The sequence below is a fragment of the Panthera tigris genome, chromosome F3, assembly GCF_018350195.1.
Source record: "Panthera tigris isolate Pti1 chromosome F3, P.tigris_Pti1_mat1.1, whole genome shotgun sequence".
NCBI lineage: Eukaryota > Metazoa > Chordata > Mammalia > Carnivora > Felidae > Panthera > Panthera tigris.
The window spans coordinates 8,943,113-8,969,342 of NC_056678.1; the positions used below are offsets into that span (position 1 = coordinate 8,943,113).

General features: G+C 36.6%; 1 protein-coding gene across 9 annotated transcripts in view; it reads left to right on the forward strand.

Annotated features, from left to right (window-relative positions):
* RGS7 (regulator of G protein signaling 7) overlaps positions 1-26,230 on the forward strand; it is a 516,778-nt gene that overhangs the window by 158,711 nt on the left and 331,837 nt on the right. The window contains exon 1 of one of the 9 annotated variants that reach the window (XM_042976055.1): positions 11,874-11,937. The exons of the other annotated variants lie outside the window; for them this stretch is intronic. The gene's annotated coding sequence lies outside the window, so the exon portion shown is untranslated. Of the gene's footprint in view, positions 1-11,873; positions 11,938-26,230 lie in introns of those variants that run through there. 9 annotated transcript variants of the gene reach the window in all.

Sequence of the window (26,230 nt, forward strand, 5' to 3'; positions counted from 1 at the left end):
CATCTGCTGTTGTTTTCATTCTCAGCCTCCTTTCTCTTTTTTCTGGAAGCAGTACCCTGTTTTCTTTTGGGGAACCAGCCATCTGTCTTTCTGTTTGGTTCTCGTGAGGTTGCCAAATATCCCCACCTCACTCCTCACCCCAACTCTAGGGGTAGAATGTGACACGTGTAGTTTTCACACCTGTTTCCCTGGGGTTTTATATTCTAATGCCATAAGAGACAAGTTCTCTCATTTGGGAGCCTCACTAGCTGAGATGAGGTAAACCTGTAGTCTCTGTAGCCATTGCCATTCTTCCACCTCCCCCCCCCCCCCCCCCCCCCCCCACCTATAGGAGATACATCTGCAGTAGAAGAGAACCAGGCAAAGTCATAGAAAGACGCAAAGGAAGGGGGTGGGAGGGAGACAGAGAGTGAGAGAGAAAGAAAGGCAGACTATTTAAGTCATAGGTGTTAGGATTATTCATATTTTTATGTTTTGGAGGGATCATTTTGGTTAGCTTGTATTTTTCTAGTAATTTGTCCATTTTGCCTAAATTTTCAAATTTAGTGGCACACAGCTTCTCAAAATAGTCCATTCTTATCTTTTTAACATCTACAGGATTTGTAGTAAAATCTCATCTTTCATTGTTGATAATATTTATTTTTGCCTTTTATTTTTTCATGATTAATATTGCCAAGTGTTTATTAGTTATATTAGTCTTTTCAGAGAACCACTTTTTTTGTATCCCTCTATTGTGCCTTTGTTTCAGTTATATTAACTTATACTTATTTCTTGTTTCCTTTAATACTTTCTTTGCATTAAATATGCTCTTCTTTTAAAATTTCTTGATATTCTTTTATCATTGATTTTCAGTCCTTATTCTAATATATTTTTAAAGAATGTAATTTTTTCTCTTTTTATTTTAAAGTTTATTTATTTTGAGGGGAGGAGAGAAAGAATGGGGAAGGGGGAGAGAGAAGAGAGGAAGAGAGAATCCTAGGCAGTGTAGACTGATGTAGGGCTGGATCCCATGAACCATTAGATCATGACCTGAGCCAAAATCAAGAGTCGGATGTTCAACCAGGCACCCCATAAAGGATGTAAATTATTTTCTAAGCACAACTTTGTAGAAAACGTCTAAGTATTGAGGTATAGTATTTTCATTATAATTTCGTTCAAACTATTTCCTAATCCCTCTTATGATTTCTTCTTTGCTTATGAGTTATCAAATGTACAGCCTATTTTCCAAGCATGTGGTGTTTTCTAGTGAGATTTTTAGTCATTTCTAGCTTAATTCCACTAAGGTTAAAAAATATGCTCTATAATTTCAAACCTTTGAAATAGCATATGGACCATTATATGTTAATTTTGATACATTGTGTACTTGGAAAGAATGTTATTATATAGTTATTGATTGCAATGTTCTAAAAGGTCAACTAGATCAAATTTGTAATTACATTTTTTTTTTATGTTGTATCTCCTTACTGATTGTTCTTGTTTGTCTGCTGTATTCATTCCTGGATAAAAGAATTGAATCTCCCACTAATTTCTTTATATGTTTTGAGGCTGTTTATTAATTGTGCACAAATTTTAAAATGTTTTATCTTCCTTATGGATTAACTCTTTTATCATTGAGAATAGCCATTTCATCTCAAGTGGTTCTTCTTGCAAAAGTCTACTTTGAGACTGATCGAAATACTATGATGGGTATTCTTGTGGTATATGTATTTCCTATTTTTACTTTCAACCTTTGTATATTCTGTTATTTCAGGTGTGTCTCTTGTAAGCAGCATGTGATATATATATATATTTTTAATTCAGCTGAACTGTTTTTTTTTTTTTCAATTGAATAGTTTATCTACATTTGATGTTATTGATAAATTTAGTTTAAAACCATTTGTTTTCTATTTACCCATTCTGCTCTATATTTTCCTTCTCTTATATTCCTTTAGGTGGATTTGGTATTATTTATTTTTCCATTTCTCCCCATGTGAGCTGGCTAGATACACATTCTTTTACCATTATACTATTAGTTACCTTAGTTTATAAAATGCATCCTTGAATTATTGAAGTCTAATGTAAATTACCATTTTTTACCATTACCAACTCAATGCAAGAGCTATAGTATACTTTAATTCCATTTGCTCACATTCTGGTATGTTTCCAACCTTTGTTATGGGTTAGTGCCTTTCCCCCAAGCTAGCCCCCAGTCCTTGAAAGGTATTTTTCTGTCTTCTGATGTCTGTTACTTCAGTTGAGAAGTCAGCTCTCAGCTGTCAGTCTTATTGTCCACATCTCCTTGCAGTTAATATACTTTTTTTATCATATATCTTTTTTTAAGGTTTTCTCTTTGAGTTTGGTCTTCAGCAATTTTACTATAATATACCTAGCTGGGTTGTTTTCTTTTTATTGATTCTTCTTAAGGTTCATAGCATTTTGAAAAATGTTTTTATTTATTTTTGAGAGAGGGAGAGAGAGCACACACAAGTTGGGGAGGGGCAGAAGAAAGAGGAGGGGGGCAGAGGATCCAAAGCAGGCTCTGCACCCATAGCAGTGAGCCCAATGCAGGGCTTGAACTCACAAACGGTGAGATTATGACCTGAGCCGAAGTTGGACACTCAACTGACTGAGCCACCCAGGTGCCCCTGTTCACAGAATTTTTAAGAAATTAGTAGCTTACAGTATTTGATCAGTTTTTGAAAATTCTTTGTAATCATCTTTTCAAATATCGCCATTGCCCCGTTTTTCTATTTATCTACTTAGATTTAAATTACATGCCTGGGTAGCTCAGTCAGCTGAGCATCCAACTCCTGATTTTGGCTCAGGTCATGATCTCATGGTTTGTGAGATAGAGCCCTGAGTTGGGCTCTGCACTGACAGCATGGAACCTGCTTGGGATTTTCACTCTCCTTCTCACTCTACCTCTCCCCAGCTCGTGTTCTCTCTCTCTCTCTCTCTCTCTCTCTCTCTCTCTCTCTCTCTCTCTCAAAGTAAATAAATAAACATTAAAAAATAAATTACATGTATATTAATCTTTTCATTTGTGCATGTCCTATAAATTTGACATGCTCTTCATTTTCTATCATTTTTTTCTCCTTCTTTTGATCGTAATATTTGACTCATCTTCCGATTCACTGATGTTTTTCCTTCAGTTCTGTATGACATACTGGTATATATATTTACAAAGTTCTTAATTTCAATTCTAGAATTTACACTGTCTTTGTTTTCATCATTGTTAACTCTGCTTAATTTTATCAAGTTATTTAACTATTTAATCTCAGTTATTTTGAAGTTTCTATCAGAAACATACAATAACTGGATTTCTCATGGGTCTTTATGCACTATCTGTTTTTTTTCCTCTTGTTATTCGGTTAGATTTTTTTTAATATGCTGATTATTTTTTATTGAGTCTCATGTATTGTCATATATAGTAAAAGAAAACTCGTGAGATATTTTGAGGTTAAATGAATGTTCTTTTTCCATGTAGGAGTTAGATTTGCTTCTGACCAGTAGCTTGGTCAAATGCCAATCACCTCAATCCTTTAAGGGGTTGAGCTGACCTAAGGCTTTTCTTAGGTTCTTATGAGGGCTGATCTGTTTTCCTGTTAACACTTACTTGTAGGCTGAAGTGCCCTGGGGTCCCTAATGACATCCTATGTCTTTACCTAAGGCTATTAATCCCTGGAAGACTCTGAACTCAAGTTTTTGTTGCCTTTTCCTGTGCAACTTTTAAATATTTCATTCAATCTGTAAGCCTTTCAGCTGCTGCTTTGGGGGTAAACTTCTCTTGGCTCTCTTCTTTCAGACTCTTGGCCATGAAGCTTCTCTTTATCTTAATGACTCTCTGATGACTTCAAACATACAGTTTTATATATTTTGTTCAGCTTTTATAGTTATTTTCAACAGGCACTTGGTGAGAAACAAAGTGATTTCCATTGCCAGAAGCAGAAATCTGCTTCATTTTTGAAGAACAAAAACTTTATCTTTGTTTGTTAGATTACCCATTTTCTGGAAGTCACTGGCTTCATTATAATGAAATGATTAACAATACCTGCTAGAGGGAAACAGTGGTTGGAAATCCCACTAGCTAATTTTCATGATCCAGGATGTCAGGAGATATCATTGTAGGAGACCTGACCAAACATGGCAGGAGCCAAGCCCTGTGCTGACGCAGGACGGTGATAAAGTGAGTCTGAGATTCAGATGCACAGGGCTGGCCAGCACCATCCTCTGGTGCAGCAAAGGATGAAGGAAATTCTGAGGGGAGTTTAGGAGGCCAGTGTTCCTGGATTAGCCATCTCATTACAGGCTTAAAGAGGATGAGTTATTTATCAATTGATATACTTCCAGCCTCTCTCACAATTGGCTTTTAGAACTGATGTCTGATCTTGTAGGTGTTGGATTTGGTTACAAGGAGCAAGGAAACCAGAGAAAAAGAAAAAACTTATGGTTTCCAATACAAACATACTTAATCCTTTCCTAGTAATGTGGCCCATTTTATGCCATTCACTAGAACCTTACTATTATTATAGTATTTTTGTATGCAGGTTTTTAAGGTATTCTGAGAGAGACTTTGATTTTTTAACTTAATTTTCTCTGTTATGTTTAGCATGAGAGTACCTAAAAAGTGAGTGATTAAAATATATGTCAGATAGATAGATAGATGGATGGATGGATAATCTCTGTTGGCTAGACTGATATTGGAGTCAGCCTTAGAATATGCCTGACCTTTTGGTATTTTGGGGTCCTACACTTGCCTTGAGGGTGAGGCAGGAGTAAAGTAAGGAGTGGCATACAGAAACTCTTCCATTTTCTCCTATTTTCTGTTTTTCTCCTTTCCTCTCTTGAGCTTTCTTCTCCTGAGACGTAGCAGACTGTCCCTAAAGGGGCAAAGGATTAGTTTCATAAGTAAAGATTTATGTTTTGATCAGGCTGTTTAATGTACCACAAGTTCATCTCTGCCAATTTATTTCAAACTAATTATTTAAAACTAAGCCCTGGATGACTTCTGTTTCTGAGAGGTAGAACAGACATACTTTTCCCTATTCATCCTGCTAAGTACAACTACAAAGTCTGAATACTGTATATAAAAAATACATAAGGAGACTCTGAAAAGTGGAGAAAATAAACAGACTCTTTAAGGTCTTTAGAACCTGAGACAGCATCGTGATAAGCTTTGAAAGCTGAAGAGCTGGCATCCCAGAAAGGTCCACAGACACAGAGGACAATACAAAACCAAAACAAAACCCAAGCCAAACCAAAACAGTAAGAAATGCCTGCTCTCTTTAATTAAAGGAGCAAGAAAGGGGCAGCCTTGTAAGACAGAAACTTCTTAGACAATAATCTCCAGCCAAATACCACAGAAAAAAATGTGGCCCCACCACTATTCATGTAAGAAGAGGCCCAGGGGGATACTTGAGACTTTCACCTCCTGAGGCCGTAGTGAGGTGAACAAATACCATCAGCAGCCTGATGACAGAGAAGTCCAAGTGGGGTGTTTGAATTTATATCTCCATTCTGGTTGATAGAAAAGCATTCTTTTTCACCACAGGAACAACTTTTACACACATAAATGGTCCAATTCATCACAAAGTACCGCAACTAACTCAATATGAAATAGATAATTTGAATAGCACCATAACTATTAAAGAATAGTTTGAATAGCACCATAACTATTAAAGAACTTGAATTTATAATTTTTTAAATAATTTTTTTACGTTTATTTATTGTGTGTGTGTGTGTGTGTGTGTGTGTGTGTGAGAGAGAGAGAGAGAGAGAGAGAGAGAGAGAGAGAACATGAGTGAGGGGAGGGGCAGAGAAAGAGAGGGGTGGGGACCAAGGATCTGAGGTGGGCTCTGTGCTGACAGCACAGAGCCAGAGGCGGGGATTGAACTCACCAATCCTGAGATTATGACCTGAGCCAAAGTCAGATGCTTAACCCACTGAGCCACCCAGGCACCCATAGGCCCATTTGATTTCATTGGAGAATTCCACCCGGTGTTTAAAGAATTAACACCAATTCTATAGAATCTCTTCCAGAAAACAAAGTAAGAAACAATACTTCCTAATTCATTTTCTGAAGCTAGTATTATCTTTATGCCCAAACCAAAGATGATTCAAAAACAATAATGACAACAAACTGTAGACCCATATATTGCATGAATATACATGAAAATATCCTTAATAGAATATTAGCAAGTAAAATTCAGTAATATATAAAAAGTTAAACTCTATTACCAAGTGGAATTTATTCCAGAAATGCAAAGCTGTTTTAATATTTGAGAGTCAGTCAGTGTATTCCACCCTATTAAGAGGCTAAAGAAGAAAAAAATTCCGTGATCATATCAAATGGTTCAGAAAAAGCATTTTAAAAATTTGATAATTATTTATGATAAAAAATTCTCATAAAGGTTACAGTAGGGGGGAATTTTCTCAATCTGATAAAAACATCTACCAAAAAAACCCCAAACAAAACAAAAAACAAAATGAAAGAGAGTCATGCAGAGTAGGAAGGAAGAAACAGGACTGCCACTATTTTCAGATGCAGTGACTGTCTACATAGAAAATCCTAATAATCTACAAAATAACTCCTAAAACCAATTAGTGAATTCAGTAAACACAGGATATAAGATAAACATACAAAGACCTATTGTATTTCTCTATAAACACATGGATATGGAAATTAAAAGCCATTTACAATCATTCACAATTTTAAAGAAGTAAGTATTTAGGTGTAAATGTAACAAATTGTGCAGGGTTTATATGCTGAAAACTACACAATGCTGATCAAGGAAATCAAAGAAAGTCTAAATAAATAGAGAAAAATATCCTTTTTTTTCATTTTTTACTTAAGACAACAGAAATTTATTCTCTCATAGTTCTGGAGGCTAGAATCTGAAATCGAGAAGTCAATAGGATTGATTCCTTTCTGGAGGTTCTCTGGGAGAATCTACTCCTTGTTTTCTTCCTAGCTTTGTTCTTAGTGGCAATCCTTGGCATTCTTTGGCCTGTAGACTCATTACTCCAATCTATGCCTCTGTGTTGTCACATGGCATCCTCATCTCTGTGTGTCTGTATCCAAATTTTCTTTGCTTTATGAAGAAGCCAGACCAGTCATTGGATTAGGATTTATGATTACATCTGCAAAGACCTTATTTCCTGCAAAAATCACATTTATAGGTTTCAGGGTTAAAATTTCAGTATGTCTTTTTGAGGGACACAATTCAATCCATAATATTATACCTTATTTTTAATTATATTTTCATAGATTGGAAGACTTAAAACTTTACTATTTGATATCTTTACTATTTGATATCTTTACTATATCAAATCCTTCCAAACTGACTTACAGATTTAACACATTTCCTAGAAAAATTCCAACGTGATTTTTATAGTATTATAGTATTATATAATATATTCATTATAGTATATGTATAGTATAGTATGTGTGATAGTATTTATTAGCCTAAAACTCATATGGAATTCAAAGAAACTAGAATAGCTAAAACAATTTAAAAAGAAGAATAAAGTGGGAAGAATCAGTGTACCTGATTTTAAGACTTAGTATACTGCTACATTATGAAATTGTAGAATTAACAGTGGGATACACACATAGATCAATGGAACAGAATAGAGAATTGGAAATATATCCACGCAAATATGACCAACTGAATTTGACAAAGAGTCAGAAACAAGTCAATGGAGAAAAGACGATCTCTTAGTAATTAATACTGGAGCATTTAGATGTTCATAGATCAAAAAAAAAAAATGAGAGTCTCAAAGTCTGATAGCTTATATAAAACTCAAATATATTAACCAAAAATGGATCACAGACTTAAATATAAAATATAAAAGTATAAACCTTTTTTAAAAAAAGAAGAGAAAATCTTCAGTATTTGGGCCAAGGCAAATAGCTATAAGACTTGATACCAAAAGGCTCTGTGCTGACGGCTCGGAGCCTGGAGCCTGTTTCGGATTCTGTGTCTCCCTCTCTCTGACCCTCCCCCGTTCATGCTCTGTCTCTCTCTGTCTCAAAAATAAATAAATGTTAAAAAAAAAAAATTTTAAAAAGAGGGTAAAAAGACCAGCTACAGACTAGGAGAACATAATTGCAAACTCCATATCTGACAGAGGCCTAGTATCTAGAAAATATATACAGAACTTAGAAAATTCAGCAGTACAAGAAACAAACAGTGCAATTAGAACATGGGCAAAGATAGGAAGAGATATTTTACTAGAGAGGTACAGATAGCAAATAAGCACATGAGAATATGTCCAACATTATTATCAACGAGCGGAATACCAGTCAAAACCACAATGATGTGTCACTCTACACCTATCAGAATGGTAAAATAAAAAATAGTGAAAACTCCAGTGGCTGGTGATAATGAGGAGGCATGTAAACACCTGTATATTGCTCATGGTAATGTAAATTAGTCATTTTGGTTTAGTCATTTTGGAAAACAGTCTGGCAGTTTCTGAAAAACTAAACACACACCTACTATACTCTTGGGCCTTCTTCAGAGAAATGATAACTTATGTTCACACCAAAACCTATACACAGGTGTTATAGGACCTTCATTAATAACAGTTCCAAATGGGAAACAATTCAGATGTCCTTCAGTAAATGATTGGTGAAGCAAATTGTGGTACAGCCATACCATGGAATACTACGCAGCAATAGAATGAAACCAGTGATCGATATGGGCAACAGCCTGTATGACTGATTTTCCAGAGAGTTATGCTAAGTGAAAAAAGCCAACAAAAAAGTTACCTACTACATGGTTTTATTTACATAGCATTCTTGAAATGCCAAAAGTAGAAAGATTGAGAAGGTAGATGGGTGGTTGCTAAGAGTTAAGGAGGGCGTGTGGTCAGAGGAGAAGTGGGTGTGGCTGTAATGGCATCTTGAAGGTCTGGTGGTAATAGAAATGGTCTGTAGCTTTACTGTATCATGTTAATATCCTGATTATACTATAGTTTTGCAAATGCTACCATTGGGGGAAATTGAGTTAAGGGTGCATGGTATCTTGCTGTATCATTTCTTAAAAACATTTTTGTAATGTTTATTTATTTTTGAGAGAGAGAGAGCCAAGCAGGGGAGGGGGAGAAAGAGAAAAAGAGAGAGAGAGAGAGAGAGAGAGAGAGAGAGAGAGAGAGAGAGAGATGGGGACACAGAATCTGAAGCCGGCTCCAGGCTCTGAGATGTCAGCACAGAGCCCAACTTGGGAGTCAAACTCACGAGCTGTGAGATCATGACCTGAGCCGAAGTGTGATGCTTAACCGACTGAGCCACCCAGACTTGCTGTATCATTTCTTACAGCTGCATGTGAACCTTACTATATTAAAATACAAATCCTGATTAAAATGTAATAATTGAATAAGTTGTTAAGATGAAGAACTTAAATCCATGAATACATTGACTGAGACAACCACTTGCTGACCGAGTTCCTTGATCTTATTTAATTTCTACTTCATTATTGCAGACCATTTCTTGTTCTTAGTGTCCATTATCTCAGCCTCCTCAGCTACACTGTGGACCACTTGAGCATGTCTTTTATATGCCTTTTGTCCATATTTTCCATGACTCCTAGCACAGCGCTGAGCAGGTGGAAGTGGACCTCTGTTAATATTTTTGGCAGTTGGATAAATAACTGAAATAGAGGGCATTGTCACAAATGAGTTAGAAATCTAAAACTAAAATAATAGGATATTTCTATTTCGTTTCTTCATCCTGAATAAAACCTAAGAGATAATAAGGGTTAGATTTATAGAGCAGGTGCATTGTATTGGCTGGTAGTTTGAATTTCTGCTGAACTTCTAAACATTCAAAGTACTTTTGTGTTTCCTCATACAATTTTAAGCTAATTTTTTGAGGTAGTCAATAGGAAGGGATTCTTATCCTCTTTCTAAATAAGTAAGTCACTTACGAGGGGGGTTGATTTACTATGTAAGGTCACACAGCAATGTTGTCACAGAACTATGACATCAGTCAATACCAGTCCTAGGGCTTTTTCTCAGTTTTCCAAGACTGTCACTAAGGTGATTCTTACTGTTCCTATCACTGATTTATACTCTGAAACATGGTTTCTTTGTAAAACTTGTGAGGAGGGTTAATAAAACTATGATCATGAAATTACTTAAATAAAATTTTCATGGATTGAAAGCTGAAAACCATATTTTTATTACTACTGTGTTATAATACTTTGCTTTAAAAAGTAACCGTATAATTGATATTACCTTTTCATTTTTGTACATATTTCATGTTTATTAAAATTAAATGCTTTTTTTCTGAAAAACTACCAAACTTTTTAAAAACTAGATTGATTATATCAATAATTAACCATATTCACTTGTGAACAGCATTGCGTGTAATTAGTTAAGGTCTTCTTGTGTGTGTGTGTGTGTGTGTGTGTGTGTGTGTGTGTGTTTTCAGAAATGAAAGGACTAGAATGGAAATGATAAAAATCTAACTTTACTTTTATCCTCAGATAAAGCCGTAATGCAGTCAATGTGGCAGACCTTTGATAGTCCATACCCTGTGATCTAACATCAAACTCAATAATGGAATTACACTAAACAATCTTTATGTTAGATGAAGGGAAACAGATACTTGAAGGTGAATAGAGCCTTAGACAGTAACTTTTAGTTTTCTTATTTTAGAAATGAGGCAAGGTAAATGGCAGTATGCGCTTGGTTAGTGTTGATTTCTTCAAAAAGGCATGAAGTGGGGCAGCCACCCTGAGCCTGAAAGGTTTGACCTTTGGCATTCCACCTTTATTGAGCTGTACACCACAGGTAGAACTGACCCTGAAAAGAACTGTCATTTATCACACACGATTGAAATGCTTTCTGTAAAGACCGCCTCTTTCCTGAAATAATTGTATGCTGGCATTTTATAATTTTTCCTCCTGAAATTAACACTTGAGAAAAAGTGTACAATCTCTAATTTTGAGTTCAACTCTTACTTCACTTACTAGCAATAAAGCCTTGGAAACTCATTCAAAAAGAAATATATTGGGGCACCTGGGTGGCTCAGTTGGTTAAGCATCCACCTTCGACTCAGGTCATGATCTCGTGGTCTGTGAGTTCGAGCCCCACGTCGGGCTCTGTGCTGACAGCTCAAGCCCGGAGACTGCTTCGGATTCTGTGTCTCCCTCTCTCTCTCTGTCCCTCCCCTGCTCACACTCTGTCTCTCTTGCTCTTAAAAATACATATACATAAAAATTTTAAAATATATATATATATTTAAGTAATATCTGTACCCAACATGGGGCTCAAACCCAGAACCCCAAGATCAAGAGTTGCATGCTCTTCCAATGGAGGTGCCCCAGCCATGGACAATTCATTTATCTACTCCAAGCTTAGCTCTCTTTGTCTATAGATAGAGATCTATTATCTACCTCACAGGATTGTCAGGAGGATAAAATCAGGTGACATACTGTGTCTGATTTCCAGTAAGTAAGATCTTAGTATATGTTGAACCTAAACTGAGATCTCATTTGTAATACTAAAATTTCCCCTATTTATTGTTTTTTTTTTTTTTTTTTTTTAGTTCTTCTCTCCTCTATAACATCTACCCTTCCTTTTTAAAAATGATAATAATGACAGAGGTTTATACTGAATACTTTTCTCTGTACTATAACCTTTGCATACTTGAAAAACAACATTGTTACAGTTTTGTCATCTCTAAACTGGGCAGTCTATTCTTCTTCAGTATTTTGGAGAAGCCATTGGGATTTGATATAAAAGAACATAAGTTACTATGAGGATAATGTGAGAGAATCATGATACCTGGCAAATGGAGTTAAGACAAAAGACCACAAGATCCATCATCTATTTCTTTTCATTCAGTGTGGAATTCATTGTCACAGTTGTATGCTAATGCCAGATAAGGAGCATGTTCAAGAAATGGATTTTTTGAGAGAAAAGAAGTTTATGAAGTTCCACAAGAATCAGGTAAAAATGCTAGAAAAAACATCTTAGATGACGGATCCTGTGATCTTTTACATAATCAAAATTAATAACTTTTTCATTTCAAAAGAAGCCATTAAGATAATAAAAGAGAAGTTGTAGATTAGGAGAAAATACATGCAAAACATGTATATCTGACAAAGGACTTGCATCTAGAATAGATTAAAAATTCTTACAACTTAAAGAAAAGCAACCCAATGAAATGGGCAAAAGCTTTGAAAAGACATTTCCACAAAGAACATCTACAAATGGCAGATAAACCTCTCTGAAAGGATGTTTAACATCACTAGTCATTAGGAAGAAGCAGTTAAAATACAAGGAAATACCACTGTCCACACACTAGAATGGCTGTGATCAAAACAACTGCAGTAGCAAATGTTCACGGGAAATGTGGAGAAACTATAACTTACATTTTTGCTGCTGTAGACACACTTTGGAAGACAGTTTGTCACTTTTTTAAAAAGTTCACTATACCTAACTATATAGTACAGCAATTCTACTCCTAGTTATTTACTCAAGAAAAGAGAAATGAAGAAAAAAATCTACACAAAGTTTACATGTGAATATTCATAGCATCATTATTCATGAGAGTCAAAGTTTGGAAACAAATTGAGTGTGTTTTAGCTGGTAATAGATCTAGAAAATGTGGTATATATTTTTCTTAAGTTTATTTATTTATTTTGAGAGAGAGAGAGAGAGAGAGAGAGAGAGAATGTGCATGTGTGGGGCAGAGAGAGGAGGTGAGAGAGAATCCCCAGCAGGCTCTGTGCTGATTCATGGAGACTGATGTGGGGCTCGATCTCACCAACTGTGAGATCATGACTGGGACCAAAATCAAGAGTTGGACGCTTAACTGACTAAGGCACCCAGTTGTCCCAACAAAATGTGGTAGGTATATTGATGCAATAGTGCTATGTGGAAAAAAAGAGAGAGAGAGAGAGGGAGACAGTCTACTGATACATGTTAACAACATGGGTGAACTAAGAAAAATTATATAAACTGAATGAAGACAAACACAGCAGAACAAATATTGTGTGATATAATTTGTATGAAATGACTAGAAAAAACATTTAAAGACACAGAAAGTACGTTAGCAGTTGCCTAGGATTGGGTGGGGATTGGTTATTGATTTCAAATAAGCACAAGCAAATCATTTGGGATGGTGGAAATGCTCTAAAGCTGAATCCTGGTGATGTTTGCACACTATATATGTTCCTAAAATAATTGAATTATATACCTATATGGGGTGAATTTTAAATTTCACTTCAAAGAAAATTTAAAAAATATAATGACTTTTTAAAAATTTAACAGTTTTTAATGGGAGTCTGTCTGCAATGCATGTGGTTATTTTTACACCTATATTTAACTTATCACTGACTTTGGAACTTGACCTTTGCCAAGATGCAACTCCACTGTTTTGTTTTAATTCAAAGTAACAGGCAAATCACAAGATATGCAGTAAGGTCACAGGTAGTGTTTTATTCACGTTTTTCCTAAACAATAAAATTTACTTTTTTTTTTGCATTAAAGTTCCATGAGTTTTGTCAAATACAGTGACATAACCACCATCACAATCGAGAGAGCAAACTATTCCATCATCCCCCAAGATTCCTTCATACTATCCTGCTCTAGTCAGTACTTCTCACCTCTCCCATTCCTTGGAAACCTTTGATCTGTTTTCTGTCCCTATATTTTTGCCTTTTCTAGAATGTCTTATAGATGGAATCATATATCATAAAGCCTTTTGAATGTGTCTTCTTACACTTAGTGTAACACATTTGAAATTCGTTCATGGTATTGCATATATCAGTATTCTTTTTATCCATTTTTATTGCTGAGTCACATTGTATTTTGTGGATGCCATTGTTTCTCTTTTCACCTGATGATGAGTCTTTGGCTTGTTTCTAGATTTTTGAATTATGAATAGATTCTCTATAGGCTTTCATGAACAGGTTTTTAGATGAGCACAAAAGTTTTTTGAGTAGGTAAGAGTGATTTAACATCTAGTTATTAACATCTGTTTATTTTCTTTCAGTATTTGTAGGATTTTATAGTGATGGTCCCTTTTATTATCCCTGATATTGGTGATTTGTTTCTTCTCTTTTTTCTCTTGATCAAACTAACATTTGTCAATTTTATTGATTTTTTTTTTTGAAGAACCAACCTTTGATATTCTCTATTGGTTTTCTGCTTTTGAGTCTACTGGTTTATCCTCTTAACTATATTTCCTTACTTCTCTTTGTTTTGGGTTTAATTTGTTCTTCTTTTCCCACCTTTTAAGATGGAAACTTGGATTTTTTTTCTTAATTTATGTGCTTAATGCTATGAATTTTCCCCTAAGCAATGTCTTAGATACATCCCACAATATTTAATATGTTGGGTTTTCATTTTCATTCAACTCAAAATATTTTCTAGTTTTCCATGTGACTTTTTTTTGTTGGTGGTGGTTCATAGTTATTTAGAAGCATGTTTTTAATTTCAAAACATGGGGGATTTTCCAGCTATCTTTATATTCCTGGTTTCTAGTTTAATTTTACTATGGTTAAGTAATTTGTATGGTTCTAATTTTTATGATTTCTTAATGTTTGTTTTATGCCCAGAATATGGTCCATTTGATGAGTGTCCCAAATACACTTAGGAAGAATGTGCATATCACCTTTGTCAGCTTGGTTGGTACCATTGATCAAGTTTTCTGTATTCTTACTTATTTCCTATTTGCTATATTGATTACAGAGAAAGAAATGGTGAAATCTCCATCTACAATTTTGGATTTTAAAATTTCTTCTTTCAGTTTTATTAGTTTTTTGCTTCATGAATTTTGAAGCTCTGTTTTAAGCGATCATAGAGACTTCATGTTAAGATCGGATAAATTCTACAGAGAAAGAAACAATAGAATTATCTCTTGATTCCTCTTTAAGAAGTTACTTTAAAAGCAGAAATATTTTCATGCATAGACCATGTACACATGGTTTCTTTCATTCTGTCCTTTAGATTGACTTGGTGGTTCTCAGACTTTAAAGTTAAAAATTCTACGGGATTGTAGACTCAAATCCATGTGTACTTCATGGATGATTTCAGGAATATACAAGGATAAATTTTACTGTATTGATTTTTTTCTTACATATTTACTTTAGAGCCCAGTCTCCTATAAAAATGCACCTGCACAATATTTTCTTTCTCTTTTATTGTATTTGGGAATATCCAAATTAAAGGTTGCTTTCTCATCCAAATTTCTATGAACTACTTTTTTCCTAGTAGATTAATCTGGGCTTCCATAGCTCTTCAATCACATCTCTATAATGACATCTGAAATTCTATGATTTTTGATATAGCTATGAACTTCTGAGAATAACTTAACCATATGCTTCTCTATTGTTTGTCATAGCAACCTGACCTGTGGTTGTGTTTTAGGGATTGCTTTTAGATAAATAGATGAATAAACTCATATAATTTTCTGTTACTTTCAACAAAGTGGCTAGGTAATTTATATTTTCTTGGGTGTTGACCTCACTTAATAATTATGGAGTCATGATCCTTAGCAGGATACTTCACTCAATATATTTTTTTTGCTGATTAATTAACCACCCTGTTTATAATCTTTGAGTGCACAAATTGTCCAGTCAGGTACTAGATGACATCCATTATTTCTGTGCTTATCCCTTCTCTGTTGACATCCTTAGAATCCTTAGAGGTGAGTTACTGCCAGTGGGTAGCTCTTCACTCCCATCATCCAGTGCTCTGTCCACCTGCTTCAAGTAGGCAACACTGTCACTTCTAGCTATTTCTGTCTCTTTCTTGAATGAAGCCGCAGATGTGCTTTGGTTTGAAGATGCCTGTGGGATGTCAGGTTCTTTGATGTCCTTCATGTGCCAAGGCCATACAGAAGTAGAAAGAATGCTCTTTTTCATTAATGCTCCACTTTTCCACATGGTTTGCGTATGTTCTCTGGTGTTTTCCCATGTTTTTCTACACATGATCTCTCCTTCCCACTTCCTGACAAAATTCAGACAGGAATGTATGGGAGGACTAGACTGGAGAACAGATTTGAACTCATAGAATCAGTCCTCTTCTCTACAGTTTGGCTTTGTACTTAACCCAGCTTGACTCCTTTCTCGAGAGTGATTTTCCCTGCCAGGAGACTTTTTGATACCATATGTCGATAGACTGACTGCAGGCCTGACTCACCTGTCTTCCACACATACTTAGATTGCTGAATTCCAGGGGTCATTACAGCTGTGACAAATGGAGCATGGTTATTGTGCTTTGGGCATCCACAGGACATATTTAGTTATTTGCAACAGGATGGGCCAGACCAGAAAGATCCTAGTCCTCTTTGTTGAGGTGGAGTGAATGAAGGTAGCTGGGCTGAGCCTTTTATAAGTGCCGACAGTGCAAACGAAATACCACAGATGGCACACACCCAAATCATAGTGCAGTTGCTGATAGTGTAATAGACACATGTGTGAAGTCCAGAGACTGAGAGGCTGGAACATGATTTACTTGTATGTCCAAGCAGTAAGGCATGTGGACTTTGGGTGCTCTCTAACAGAGAGAAGGGCTTGGCCACCAGACTCAGTTTTGAGTCTGGGCTTCAGGTTTTAGATAAGGGACTAGATAAGGGACATGGCAGGGGTCAAATGCTAGCAGAGGGTTATTAAAATGAAGGTAAGTGAACGGGGACTAGAGCATGTTATGCATACACTTATCCCTTCCTTTTTTCAAAAGACATTTCTGGGAACCTAAATGTGCCAGGTGCTATGTTACAAAGCAGCTTGTTCATAACATCTGGAAAACTAAGGCCCAGGAATGTAATGCAAACTCAGTTTTCAAAGCAGAGACACAATACCAAGGTCAGAATAGCAGCAAATGTAGCTCTGTGCTGACACCTGAAAGTCACTGTGAGCTGTCATTTAGAAAGCATTCCTATCCATACCAACACTGATGTAGCATCTATTATATGCTGGGAGTGTGTGTTAAATGATTTATATGCATCATTTCATTCAATTCTCTCCACTGCTTTGTGAGACGCATATTGTCTCCTCTTTTATAGTTGAAGAAATTGGTCACCAATCATTGCTGTGACAAATGGATTTCTGTGGGGCTTACTTAGCTTTTTGCAACAGGATGGCCCATGCCAGGAAGGTCCTAGTCCTGTAAGCTGACATAGAGCAGACAGGAGCTGAGCCGATCCTGTTGCTGGTGCTGATGGCAGGGACCCAGCTCAGGGTAATGAAGTGATTCAGTCAGAGTCCCCAAATGATGGGATTGAAGGAGAGTGAGAATTTCCAACCCTGCTTTTCTTACCTGCCAGTGCCGTCGATTGTATTGCCATGATGTGCCAATCCTCACTGGTCAGTTAAGATGCAGGGCACTGTGTCCTTACTGTACAGGCTCCACACAACATTCTTTCAGAATTCTTATGCTTCTTCCCATTATTCTTCTGTGTTCTCCCGTAACACATTTTCACCATCAGTATGTCTTCTTCTAGCAGTTCTGACTTTTCACTGCAATCAGCAACTTTTGACTTATAGGCTAAGAAACAAGATCATAGTAATAGCTGATATTTATTGAACACTGGCTACCTGGCAGGTTCTGTGCTAAGTTTTATCTCATTTAATTCTCAATACTGTGTGGTAGAGGTGCTATTCTTTGTTTTAAATAGACTTTAGTTTTTAGAGCCATCTTAGATTCACAGCAAAATTTAGAGTAAGGTACAGAAATTTCCTATATTCTCCCTGTCCCCATACATACATATAGCCTCCTACATTATTAACATTCTCTACCAGAGTGGTGCATTTGTTACAGTCGATGAATGCACGTTGTCCTGTCATAAATACCCAAAGTCCATAGTTTACATTAGAGTTCACTCTTGTACATTGTATGTGTTTGAACAAATGCATGATGACATTTGTCTACAATTATGGTATTATATAGAATAGCTTCACTGCCCTAAAAACACCCCCTGTACTGTATCTATTCATTTCACCCTCTGACCCATGGAAACCACTTATCTTTTTACTGTCCCCTGAGTTTTGTCTTCTCTGGAATGTCACGTAGTTGGAATCACATAGTATGTAACCTTTTCAGATGTAACCTTCTTTCACTTAGTAACATGCATTTCAGTTTACAGAGGTACTGTTCTTCCCAATTTATAGATGAAAAAAAATATATAATCTGTAAAAGCAGAATGACCTGCCTGGGATTGTACAAAAAGCGAGTGGCAGATGTGTCTGACTGCAGAGCTGGAGAGAGCTCCTGACTCCCTGTGTCCATGCAGCTCCCTCCAGGATGGTGGTGGAAAGGACAGACGTCAAGTTGGTAGCAGAGTCAGGAAACTCCAACTTCAAGCCCTTTTGACTCCTGATTTTCTACAATGGCATGCTGCTTCTCAAATGAGGTGTTACTGTAATAGAAGAGGGATTATAGAGACAGAAACCTTATTCTCTGTTTGGAAACATTGTTCCATGCCCAAGCTATTCTCTAGAGATTTCCTTGCAGCATTGTGCTTCTTTGTGGTTGCCATGCAACAAGAACGGGTATCGAGTTGGGTTTCTTAAAGTTGATGCTCTGGAACTAATTTTTATTTTAAGGGAGAACAAACCACATGTATACACACATACACACTTTATGTTACTGTGTTTATTTTTCACTTTCTGTATTTACCAAAAATTCTACTAAAGATTCTTATCCACCTTATATCTGAACCACACTGATGGATGGATGACTGTGAGTCATATGTGTCCTCATAACATTTTATCAATTCCCTTTTATTGTAATGTTAGATTATTATTTACTATTTCATATAATGAAAGGCATCTCCTTGACTAGATTTTAGGGCCCCTGAAGGTGAGGAAATGTATATGTATATGTGTATCTTATTTTTCTGATAGTACCTATCAGAGTGTATCTTATGAGTATGATTTAATGTATATTTGCCAGTTAACCTATCACTAAAACTGAATTGTACTAACAATACACCGTATAAAAAGAAACCCGAGGCAAATTCTTGTGAATCAACAAACTGTCATATTTTCATGTTTTTCTGGAAGTTGGTGGAGAACTGGAATAACATGCTTTTTAGGAAGACTACAAATCATTAGACCTTCTTTTGGTAATTACTATGTTGAGGGAAACTGTGGATCACATGTTGTCCATCTGAATCTGTGTGGTAATGAATCATGTGTTTGTGGAGATTTAATATGCAGTAGTATTATGAATAATGGAAGGCCTTTGCATCTGGAATGGGAGTTACCTGCCTTTGGCACTGTGCTTAGTTGTGGCCTCCTTGTTCCAATATGTCAAGTGGGAGTGATAATAGCCCTTTACTTGCCCAAATTTGGTACTACAATGACTCATAACATTAACTGATCATAAATCATCTCATCAACCAATGTTTTTGAGAATACAAAAAATAGTAGACATTTGTTAAATCCTAAGACTGTCTATGTGAACATATCAGGCATGTTCCCACCCTCCTAAAGCTTACGGCAGTAGACCTGTGGCCCCTGAAGCAGCATGGTGGGAGGTAATTAGCATGTGAGCTTCAGGCTGAGCTACAATGGAGTAGCACCTTCAGAATTCTACCCAGTGAGCACTGAAGAGATACAGCTCCTTTGGGTGCATATCAATCCTACAGTAGGATCTATAGCATTTGCACAAGTTATAGTCGAGATGGTGGTGAATAAAAAGTTTATTTCTGTGATTCCAAACATCTGGTATGAATAAATGGAGGTGTTCCCACCTCAGTACCATTGTAATCGCTCTTCCCTCTACATCGGCCCTTTGCACGCTGACTCCTTGTCACTGCTGGTTCATGTGTTGCCATGGCCAGTGCTGGGATATAGCCTTCCACTTGGTTACTTTATGACATGATATGATTTTCTTTCAGAGCCCCTTTCTTTTTCTCTTTACTGACTGTTACAGTTGTCTTTCTCCCTGCATTAGAAGGGAAACCCCTTGAGACTATGCACTTATCCATATAGTCATCTGATGTTTTGTCCAAGGCAGTCAAACAGTGTTTGTAAACCACTTAGCTCTGTGCGTGCCCTCAAAGGCCTTCTCAGTTTGGTGAGTTAGTGATATGTCAATTTTACTCATCACCGTCTTACAACCTGAAATGCAGAGATGCATAGATTTCTTTTTCTGGAGATTGCTTCAGGCCCAATCTCAGTATTACTCAGAGGAGGGAATCCCCACATTAGGCTACAGAGGAGCCTGCCATAGGGCTTCACTCTCCCGGGTTTCTCTCAGGTCATAAGGCTTCAGAGTAGAAGCTATTTTGCTCATAAAGTTGATAGTATAGTTGGTCATATCCAAGACTCACTGTATCCTATAATGGGGAGACTGCACAATGAGCGAGCTTTGACTACCTGAAGTACAGCTCCTTTGTGTCTTTATGTAAAATACAAGCCTCAGTGCCCTGTTTCCTGCCCCATTGGTTGAGCACAATCTCAGACCCTCATTTACTACTCCTCAGTTTATAATCCTCAGCCAATTAGAAAAGTTGATCTGACTCTTCTAGGTGCTTAATGTTAGTTCAGAGGTAGGGGAGGGTGAAATGAGCACTTGAAAGATACTGACTCAAAAATAACTAAAAATTTTTTCCTCCATCCTTGAGATAAGCTTGTAAACAAGTAAACAGACTAAGAATCCAAGTTTTAAAACAGTATTCTGGGAAGCTTTAATCTTTCCAGAGCTCATCTCTGATACCAACTCCTGGATAAAAATTTTCAAGGCTTTCTGTTGCTTATGTATCTTATCTTAGGATAATATCCAGGGGCTTCTGACCTCAGCCTGTGACCTCTTCACAACCTTATCTCTCATATCTTTACTTCAAAGGACAGCAGAATAACAAAGGAAGCCGGGCCAGGCTGTCTGGTGGTTCTTGGCCAGTTAACTTCAGTGAGTCTAAGGTCCTATTGTAAGTGGCAATAGTGATGGTTCTTGCCTTGTATTGACAGAACATACTCTATAGCACAGACTAAATAAGATAATTGCATGTAAATCACTTAGGATAATTCCTAGTAAAGAATCACTGTTCTTTAAATGTTAGTTATTCTTATATATCCACTATTACTCTTAGCAAATGGGTCACTGAAATGGACACATACATTCCTGTTTCAATAGTTTGTTTATAGCTGTTCTTTCCTCCTGGAGTGCCCTCTTTTTCGTCCTCCCCAACTATCACCTCCTCACTAAATTAGTCAACCTTCTTAGGCATCTGGTCTTTCCATGTTTAAATTTACAGACAGCGTATGCCTCTCTGCCTCCTCTGTCGTGGATTCCTGCCAGCACATGGCTTGGCACACTCCTTTCTCTGAATTCTCACATTTCTCTATGGCCCTCTTATGGTACCTATCACAAACTGCTAGCATTCTGCCATTGTTGTACCATCCACTTTTCTTCTTAGGTTGCAGGCACTTTGAGGTCTGTGAAAACTCATTAACCTTGGACCAAAGCCTGGCCTTCCCTCTGAGGAGGACTTCTTCTACACCTGTGGAGTATGGGAGACTACCCAACAAGCAGTGAGTGAGAAATCCAGTACTCACTCAGAGAGCTAGATGAATCCCCACCAAACTGGGGATGACCAAAGTGTCTCTGCTGTAGCACCTAACTAGTTTCCCTCTCCTTTGTTCTTTGTGCTTTGTTCTTTGTGCTTGCAGTGATGGTATAAAGATGCTAGAGAACCTTACAAGCTACTAATGTGTAACAGGAGACAAGAATGCCTTCTTTTTCTCATGCATCTTCCTCCTGATATTGTCTGTAAATTAGAGTCCAGAAACATATAGGAAACATTTTCTCTTTCTTTTTTTTTTTTTTTAATGTTTATTTATTTATTTTGAGAAGGAGCTCAAGTGGGGGAGGGGCAGAGAGAAAGGGAGAGAGAATCCCAAGCAGGCTCAGAGATGTCAGCACAGAGCTCGACTTGAGGCTTGATCCCATAAACCATAAGATCATGACCTGAGCCAAAACTAAGAGTCTGACACACAACCAACTGAGCCACCCAGGTGTCCCAGATTTTCCCTTTCAAATACACTAAAAAGAACTCCATAATTTGTTATTCACTGTTCACGGAACCACCCCTGATAGAAGTCCTCTTCCTGTTGACCACAAAAGTGTGGAGGAGAAGGAAGGAGTTTCCCTCGTGTAACTACCTTTGGCTTACCTTTTGAAAACAGCTCAAGAGTGTGATGTATTCTAGCTTTGGATCCACCACCAACTAGTGGTTTTCTTGATGTACAAAATAGGAATCAGTGATAGCCCCATATAATAATGTCGTAAGGATTGATTAAAATACTCCAGACAAAGCTCTTGGCCCAGTGCCTGGCAAAAAGGATGGTTGAGTTGAGATCTTAAAAATAAAAGTGTCCCTTGGGTGTGCCATGCAGTACATTGTGTTCTCGTCAGTATTAATGGCTCACTCTAATTCTGTGGATCTGAACAGATCAGTGTCTTGCCTGATATTGGGAATAAAATAAACTTATACAAATCTGCAAAGTAAATTTGGCCAAATCAAAGATTTGCTCTCCTCAAGTTGCCCTTGCTTTCTGTCTCTGATTGGAGCATAGTTTTTGTGGAGCATAGCTAAAGTGATGAGATGCTTCCATGTCAGATTTTCAGTTTTCTCAACATGGTGCCTGAGGTAATGCCCCAAGCTCACCATTTTATTTAAAAATTGGATACTATCTTACTAGTTTCTTAAGATCACCACACATATTGGGAAGGTCCCTAATGTAGTCCTGAAAAAGGATTGAAAAATATGAAAAAAAAAGTTTATAGTTTTCATTGGTTTCCCTTCAGCAGACTTGAAGTTAGGTAGCAAGTGCTGGAACTCCCCTTGAACATATGAAGTCAACACACTTGGGAATGATTTGCATCCTTAAAAGAGTCAACCTCTGTATCCTGTGGGTGTTAGGTTAAAACTGACTCAGAAACATGCATAGTATTTTCTCACTCAACCTTCCTCCAGGATAAATATGAGTAGGTGTTTTGGCTGCGTGTGCTGTGGGAGGATGGGAATGTGGACCACTGTGGCCTATTACTCCCTCAAGCAGTATGTCTGACTGTAAAACTGGGCTTCTCTAGCTTGGCTGGTGGAAGAGTAGTGGTGGGGGTTGGGGGGTGGGTAGGAGACGAAAACTGTGTAATTTCAAATTACCATAAAAGTAACTAACCTAAAGCCAAATCACACTTTTCTCTCAGATAAATCAACCATACTTTCTGTATGCTTTGAAGTAAAACCTCCTGGCTGTTAAGTTCCTTTTAGGAACTTATTTCTATACATTATGATACTTGACATTCGTAACAACCCTATAACCTAAGTAAGATAGGCATAGTTATTTCTTTGTACAGAAAAGGAAAGGAAGAGTCAGGTAATGAAAGTATCCAAATTCACTGATGAAATGAGCTTATTAATAATAGTAGAGGCCTGGGGTGTAGTCCACGCTGTGGTTCAAATCCTACATCTGCCCCATAGGAATGGTGATTTTTGCCAAGAGAAACAAAACTTCTGAGCTTCAGTTATTAAACTGAAAAATGAAGATAGTTATAGCCATCATGTATGCTTTATTACAAGGAATATAATTTGGAAGTTGCATTTAAGATACAAGATGGTCTAATAATCTCTAAGGGAAAAAATGGCAATGGCCTATTTATGCTTCCCTTTCTAGGGCAAATAGTTATACCAAGCAAATTCGTTGGCTTTGGTTTATTGCAATAATTTGCCAGAAAGAATGCCTGATTGTTACATGTATTCTTTTTTTTCTTTTAAAATTTATTTATTTATTTTGATACAGAGAGCATGTGCATATACGAGCTAAGGAGGGGCTGAGAGAGAGGGAGAGAGAGATAATCCCAAGCAGGCTCTGCACTCACGGTTCCTAAATTTGAGCCCTGCCTTTGGGACTTACAAACAGTGAGATCATGACCTGAGCCGAAATCAAGAGTCAGGTACTTAACCAACTGAGCCACCCAGCACCCTGTTACTTGTATTCTTAAAGTTGCTTGCCTTTTGTATTCTTTAAAGGAGTATTGTGAATTCTGGAAAATAAAAAAAAAAACTCACAACAACAACAAAAACAAAAACAATAGCACAGTTACTGGTAAATAATCTCTAGTGTTTATTGCGTTGTCTCTGAACTTTGAAAATAAAATTTCCCTGTTGATTTTGTCCTTATCCATTTGACAGAAACAGATGACTCATTTCTCAAGGTTTGAGGATGGCAACAATTTAAAGTTTTCAAAGTCAACAGCAAATTAACTGACATAGAAACCAAAGCTGAGTTCAGACAACCAGATTTGCTTTGTCCTTGGATTGTCAGTTCAAAGGCTGGCTAATTCTAATGTGAGTCCAATTTGTTGTCCATATAGCATTAAACTATGGGTAGTACCTTAGTTTTGGTCAGTGAGTTAAACACACACACACACACACACACACACACACACACACACACACACAAATTCCATTAACTGTCACACACACACACACACACACACACAAATTCCATTAACTGTACCCATTCTTTCCCCTCCTCTTCTTGTTAAGTATTGGATTTTAATATATTATTTTTTTCTGTGAATGAATGTCATCATTTCAGATCTGCATATAATACATCTTTTTATTTTACCATTTTAATCATTATATTTCACCTTCTCCTGTCAAAGTTAATGTGTTCATTCATACAAAAGCATAATCAACGATGTTAGGAAAGACTTTTGGACTCTAGATTGTCACATAGCTGTGTCTTTTTTTTTTTAATTACTAACTTGGCAGAATCAGAAAACAGAAGACAAAACCAACAAGTATCTTGACAGAACAGAAGTGATTGCATAATCAGTGGAAACAATGGAAAAGCAGCTTCTGGTACAGCTGAGTCCTATTGGAGAAATCCTAGTTTGCTAAGGGCTCAAATGAAATCAGTTGAGCTTTCTACTTCACAATTTTCTACTTGTTAAATGCGCTCCTTAACTTGGTTGCTAAGTGGGATATTTCAAGAAGAGTACATACACTAATCTACATATTATCGAAAGAAATCCATTGAAAAAGAAACATATAGTTAATCCATTTGTCTACAGATGCATTAGCTTTTTTTTTTTAATGTTTATTTATTTCTTTTGGAGAAAGATTGAAGTAACAGAGAGGGAAAGAGAGAATCCTAAGCAAGCTCCACATTGTCAGCGCAGAGCCCAATGCAGAGCTCAAACTCATGAACTGTGAGATCATGACCTGAACTGAAATCAAGAATCAGATGCTTAACCCACTTAGCCACCCAGATGCCCCTACAGAGGCATTAGCTTGACTGAATTTTTTTCTCCTACTGATTAACAAAACATTACAAAGTTGTTTAAATTAACTAATTATCTGAAGAGCATTCAGAGAAAGCTAGAATCCTTCCTATTTCATTTGCATATGTCACTTGTGAATTAAGTATAGAAATAATCCATTTCTCAGAATACCCAAGGTATTCCCATATGTAGCTCCATGAAAAATATTATAAAGTAATTTAAAAACTCTAGAACCTACTTATCAAACCAAACTCCAGAGAATTTTTGAATCATGTCATATTATAATTGTGGACTTACATTCATAATTAAACTTTCTGATATTTTATTTCATGGAACTGTGGGTCATATTAATGCTCAATAAGCCTGTGCTGAGTGAATGGATGGGTAAATAAAGGAACATTAATAGCAGTTAAAAGGACGGAGTCCTTGACTTGACTAAGATTAAGTGGTTGCATCTCAAATGAGTCATTGGCACAAGGGGAATTACCTCTGATTTATGGGATTATGGTGAAAAATGAGGAAAAATTTTGGAAACCATTAATAACTCTATTCAAATGTAATGTGATGCTTTACTTAGTATGGTAGCATTTGATTTTTCCAGCATTATGAGAAAGTGACATATTTGATGAATGAAATTTCAAGGCATTCACCTATTTAGGTAGCATTAAAAATAACTAATTTGATGGAAACATTTAACATAGTACATGTTTCTTTCCTTTATTAAATAGAACATAATGAACATAATTTAACCTCACTTTAATGACTCATGGCTATTATTACAAAGTGGGCTACAAAACCATAATTTTGTTCTTGATTATTAAAATTTGTAGACTCGATGGCTTCTACATCCAATGGCCCCAGAGTGCTTTGCTCACCTAATTAGGTTATTCCTATCACCTGTCACTTCTCAACATCCTAAAAAAAGATGACATTATGGCTTCTAATCTTGAATGTTCTGTAAGCTTGGGTGAGATCAGATTTACAGGAGAAAATA